Here is a 6,000-nt window from a genome sequence, read left to right as displayed (position 1 = left end):
GGGTCATTCAAGAGCCCCCATATCTCGGTGCTGAGGCTTCCTGCAGGAGTCAGTCCCAGCAGCCTTTGGGGCCGCAGCTCCCTGCCGCTCCGAAACCAGGGTGACAGGAGTCCTGCTTTATTTCCTGTCTAAGTACTTCTGTGGCTCCATTGCCATAACAACTGAGTACCTCCTAATCTGCCATGTGCTTTCCGGATGCCCCCCTGCGAGGCAGGGCCATGCTGCTGCTCTCGCCTTCCCGACGGGAGGTAGGGCAGAGAGACTAAGTGATGTGCCCAAGATCACACGGGCAGTCTGTGGCAGAGCTGGGAACAGAAGCCAGCTCTGAGTGCCATGGTAGTACTCTAACCACTGGGCTATCCTTCCCCTGTATCTGGGAAATGGGAGCGGCAAAGGCAGTAACTGCAGGACTCAAATCTTTAGTGTGTCCATCTGGACTAGTGGACGGAGCACAGGGCTGGCCGTCAGGACTCATGGGTTGTGTTCCTATCTCCCAGTCATTGTGCAGCGGGACAAAGTCATGTCCCTGCTCCATGCCTCAGTTTCCCCATCTTTCGAATGAGGATATTGACATTCAGCCATTATTGTATTAAATCAAGGGCTTTGAAATCGGAGGATGACAAAAAACTCCTCTGTGTCTGTGCAAAGCCCACCCAGGGGGAGGAGGGGCTAAGGGCTGGGGCATGAACTCCCCAGAGGTAAGTGAGAAAAAGCATAAAACTCTCCTGTTCCCCAGCACTAATTTCGCAAGCTGGGCTGCTTGTGAGGCTTAAAAGTTTATTGTAGTGTTAGACTGGTTTAATACTCTCCTATGGCCTGTCCTCTGCTCCCAGCATTCCCTGGTTGCTCCACCCTCTGCTAGGGGCTAGTTAATCAATGAGACCCAGGAAAGGGCTCTGCTCCTTGGCTTGCTCCCAGGAGGCACCTGGCCGGCTGGCCTTCTGGCAGGAGAAACGCTGATGGCAGCCTTTATCTCCTGTGCCTACTGTGAGCTGCAGGCTGGTGCCCTGGGAATGCTGGGCGAGCTGCTGCAATGGTAGCTCCTTGCCAGCACGAGCTAGGAATGGCACCTCCTCATGGTGCGAGATCGGCATGGGGCAGGGCTGGACTGACACAGGCAGGGCACTGGGCCAGTGGGTGATGTGCCAGAAGCCGACAGGATTTGGGGAGGTTTGCAGAATGCAATGGAAGGAGTTTGTGAAGTTGCGGTGGTGTCACCCAGCCTCAGGCAGGGACTAGACCCATGGCGCCAGGCGCTGCACACACAGCTAACAAGAGGAGCTTGCAATCGAAGTGTAAGCAGAAGAGTTCCCCAAGCAGGTAGACAGTGGCTTGGGGTGAGGTGCACGCAGTAACAATGGAATGGCCAGGCAGATTGGCCATTGCAGCCCGAGTCTAAGTGAGAGCCACGTGATCACGTCTGACGGGTGATGGATTAAGCACCAGATCTTTCACAACATGCCTCTGTGTGCTGGTGCATGCACTCTGCATTGGCTCGCGCCATCGAGTAGTGAGACGTCGCTCCACTTCCACCTGCCAAAGCAGGTTTTTCATTCCGCGCCCTAATCTGGTGCAATTTCAGAGGCTGAATTGAGGCTGGCTGCATGCCTGGCCCCAAGAGCCTCATATCCATCAGGCATTGCAGCAAGAAAGCGAAACTAAGTGGGCCAGCATGGTGGCAAGAGCAGAGCATGTGCCAGCGCCTGTCATGGTGGGCACACTCAGCATTTCTGGGCTTTGGGCATGCAGTGCCGGGAATCACAGATGATTGGATCGCTGGGTCTGCCTGCCTGCCTTGCGCCGCTTCCCCATCCATCAGGTCCCTGGGGAATAGATCTGTTTGTGACCATGTCTAGCTAATTATCTTTCACCATTTCCATTCCATTCAGTTGCTACAGGGTGAGCCAGCCTCCAAACCCTCCAAGTGGCTGGGGCGGAATCCAGCAAAGCCACAAGGAACTAATCAAACCATCAAAATGCAGGACCTTGTAAGCCAATAAACCGCAGGGTGTGATCTGCTACCCTGGTAACAAAGGGCTCATTCATCTGAACTGGTTTCACCAAGGAATGTGAGGGATTTGCCATCACATGAAGCTTGAGCATTTCTGCCTCAGCTGTGTCCTCGCTCAGCCGCCCATCCTGGGCTGAACACAGGAAGCGCTGGGGCCTGGGGTGTCTCTTGCCTGTGTTGTATGGGAGGTCAGGCAAGAGGACCGAATGGTTGCCTCTGGCCTTTCCCTCTAGGAACGCCAAGGAAGAGCGAAGCTGTGTGGTTCTTTCCCAGCCAAGGAGCTGTGAGCAGGTGCCCAGACAGGTCTCGGGATGCGGCGCTGAGCTCTGCTAGCTGCATGGTACATGGCTGAGGAGGTAGTTTTCACTCTGCTGGAATAGGGCAGCAAGGCAAAGGGTTAGCTCCTGAGCAGCAAGAGTTTCAGAGGCCTGGGCCTGACAGGCTGTAATTTAGAATCTGAGGCACTGGGGGGGATTGCGGAGGGGAGGGGGAAGAGTGGAGAAAGTGGCGTGAAGTGAAATCACAGCGTTGTTGTCTTGGCAGCATTCGGAACACGCTTTCACCTGCTGCTAATTCCCCTCTGGGCTCCAAAGGCGGCCGTTCTTCTGAACAAAGAGGTGAGCGGAGCGCGGGTGGGGGAGTCTGAATGTTCAGTGGGATGATGGTCAGGTCAGTGTGCAGCTGTGAGCATGGCCCAGCCCCCAAACATGCTGCAAATGGGCTGGGAGCTGGTGCACGAGGCTGGAGATGCTTAAAGTGGCCTGGGAGAAATGGGGAGGATCTGTCATCATGTGGGAGCTACAGGTCTGGGAAGACAGTGCTGGCAACGCGGCCCTCAACACCGCAGCTCGAGGAAAACACGGGATCTGTGGCTCGGCCTGCGACGCCTTGCAGCTCACCCCCACCCCCACTTTCTCTCTCTCTCTCCACCCCCCCACCCCCAATCGCTGGCTGTCAGAGGGATGATTGAGCAGCACGAATGCCTTATGGTTCCTGGAGCTAGAGACGGCCGTGCTGCCCCGACTCACTGCACACACTGCACCATGCTGCCTGGTGTGTCTCTTGCCTCCTGCTCAAAATCTAGTCCTGAAATATCTCCTAAATTACCCCCAAATGCCCTGCAGTGACTGAGGCCGAAGCTTTTCTGTTTCACACTCTGGAGCAGAGGCTCTCAGCCTCTCCAGGCTGTGGTGCCCCTTTTAGAAATCTGACTTCTCCCCAACTTTCACCTCACTTAAAAACGACCTGCTTACAAAATCAGACCTAAACATACAAGTGTCCCAGTACACTGTTCCTGAAACATTGCCGACTTTCTCGTTTTTACCATCTAATTCTAAATACATGGATTGGAATAGAAATACTGTCCGTACACTTCAGTGTCTGGTGTATGGCGCAGTATGAACAAGTCATGGTCTGTAGGAATGTTTAGTTTGTACTGACTTCGCCAGCCTGCTGTAAAACTAGGCAAATCTCTAGTCGAGTTGCTATACCCCCCGCAGACCTCTCCGTAGCCCGGGGTGCACGAACCCTGCTTGAGAACCACCGCGCTGGAGGCAGTTTGGGGTAGGTGCTAGGGCTCCAGCGCACCCAGTTCCTCTGTGTGGCACTGACCAGCTGCTTGCCTTTGGTCCAGGTACGTCTCTCGTCAGAGCCTCTGCCTTCCCGTCTGGAGATCATGGCTCGAGCCTCCTCCCCGCAGGCCGGGGCTCAGTGAAGTGCTTTGCTAGCCTTGCATTGTTGTTATCAGAGATTCAGAGGCCGAAGGGCCCATTGTGATCATCTCCTGTGACCTCCCGTGTAACGCAAGCCAGAGACCTTCCCCACCTTAATTTCAGAGCAGAGCTTTGAAAAACATCCTGTCGGGATTTAACAATGACTGGTGATGGAGAATCCACCTGGCCCTGGGTAAATTGTTCCAATGGTTAATTCCTGTCACCGTTACAAATGGACACCTGGTTTCTAGTCTGAGTGTGTCTAGCTTCAGCTTCCAGCTGTTGGATCATGCTCGACCCTTCTCAGCTAGACTGCAGAGCCCAGCAGGAAATACTCGTTCCCCATGCAGGTGCTTATAGACTGTGAGCAAGTCAGCCCTTAACCATCTCCTTTTTAAGCTAATTAACGTAGAGCTCCTTGAGTCTGTCACTCTCAGGCAGATTTCCTAATCCTTGAATTATTCCCATGGCTCTTCTCTGACCCCTCCAATTTATCAGCATCCCTCTTGCACTGTGGGCACCAGCGCTGGACACAGGATCCCAGCAGCGGTCGCACCAGTGCCAAATCCAGAGGTAAAAGAACCTCCCTGCTCCTACTCCTGGAATCACATGAGCTCTTTTGGCCACAGCGACACACTGGGAGATTGTGTTCAGCTGCTTATTTGCCATGTCCCCCCAGTGTTTTTCAGAGTCCCTGCTTCCCAGGGTGGAGACCCCCATCCTGTACACATGGCTGGCACTCTTTGTTCCTAGCTGTGTGCCATATTAGCCATATTAAAATGCAGATTGCTTGCACCCAGTTTACCAAATGACCCAGATCTCTCTGAATCAGTGATGTGCCCTCTTCATTATTTACCAATCCCCTAGTCTTTGTATCATCTGCAAACGTCAGTGATGACGTGTTGTCTGCCAGGTAATAATGTTAAAGAGCCGAAGGCCAAGAACCAATCCCCGCGGGACCCCACTGGAAACACACCCGCTCAATGATTCCCCATTTACAGTGGCATTTGGAGACCTATCAGTTAGCCAGTTTTTAATCTGTTTAATGTGTGCCAGGTTCATTTTATATTGGTCTCATTTTTAATTAAAATGTCCTATGGTACCAAGTCAAACACCTTACAGAAGTCTACATATATTACAGCAAAACGATTACCTTTATCAACAAAAGTTGTAAACTCATTAGAAAACATTATCAAGTTAGTTTGACAGGCTCTATTTTCCATAAACCCATGTTGATTTGCATTAATTACATCACCCTCCTTTAGTTCTTTATTAATTGAGTCCCGTGGTGGCCACTCCATTTATCTTGCCTGAGATCGATGTCAGGCTGACAGGCCTATAATTACCTAAGACATCCCATTTACCATTTTAGAAATTGGCACAACATTAGGTTTCTTCCAGTTGTCTGGAACTTCCCCAGTGCTCCACAACTTATTGAAAATCAACATTAACGGACCAGCAAGCTCTTCAAAGCTCTTGGATTGCAAGTTGTCTGGACCTGCTGATTTAACAATGTCTGACTTTAGTAGCTCCTGTTTAACATCCTCCAGAGATACCAGTGGAATGGAAAGAGTGTTATTCTCACTATATGAAGAGACTGCTTCATCTGGCTTTACCCCCAAATATAGAACACACACATCTATTGAACACTTCTGCCTTTTCTGCATTATTGATAATTCTACCATTTCCATCTAGTAATGGACCAGTACCGTTGTCAGGATTCTTTTTGTTCCTGATATATAAAAAAAACTCCTTTTTGTTGTCCTTAAGTCTGCTGGCCATAGATGTCGCCTTGTGTCTCTTGGATTCCCTTATCAATTTTCTGCAGTTCCTAACTTCTGATTTATAATCATTACTATCAACTTCTCCTTTCTTCCATTTGTTATATATTATTTTTATTTTTTTACATCTGCCTTCACTTCCCCTCTAAGCTAGGTTGTCTTTTTAATCAGCACAACCTTCTTCCTCAGTTGTGGCTTTTTGGTCATCTAATCAGATGTTCTTAAATGATTTCCAGTTATTCACATTTTTCTGATTAAATTCTTCCTCCCAGCTGATTTGGCTCGCAATCGTTTTCAGCTTTGTGAAATGAGCCCTGTTATATATACACATTTGGTTCTATTACTTGTCTAGACTTTATTCAGCTTGCACATTATAAATGTGACCATCATGATCACTTGTGCCTAGGCTACCGTTCATTTTTAGATCTGTGATCCGTGCATCTTTATCTGTTAGGACAAGGTCTAACACAGAATTCACCCATGTTGGCTGCAACTT

At 50.3% G+C, this 6,000-nt stretch overlaps 1 protein-coding gene across 1 annotated transcript in view; it reads left to right on the top strand.

The window, feature by feature from the left end:
• Window positions 1–2,549: 2,549 nt before the first annotated feature.
• Window positions 2,550–6,000, top strand: part of SLIT1 (slit guidance ligand 1) — a 120,383-nt gene continuing 116,932 nt past the window's right edge. The window contains exon 1 of the mRNA XM_050957972.1: window positions 2,550–2,628. The gene's annotated coding sequence lies outside the window, so the exon portion shown is untranslated. The remainder of the gene's footprint in view (window positions 2,629–6,000) is intronic.

Source organism: Gopherus flavomarginatus, chromosome 6 (assembly GCF_025201925.1).
Source record: "Gopherus flavomarginatus isolate rGopFla2 chromosome 6, rGopFla2.mat.asm, whole genome shotgun sequence".
In the NCBI taxonomy this organism is placed as follows: domain Eukaryota; kingdom Metazoa; phylum Chordata; order Testudines; family Testudinidae; genus Gopherus; species Gopherus flavomarginatus.
Note: the sequence above shows the minus strand (reverse complement) of the source record. Positions and strands in the feature narration are given on the sequence as shown.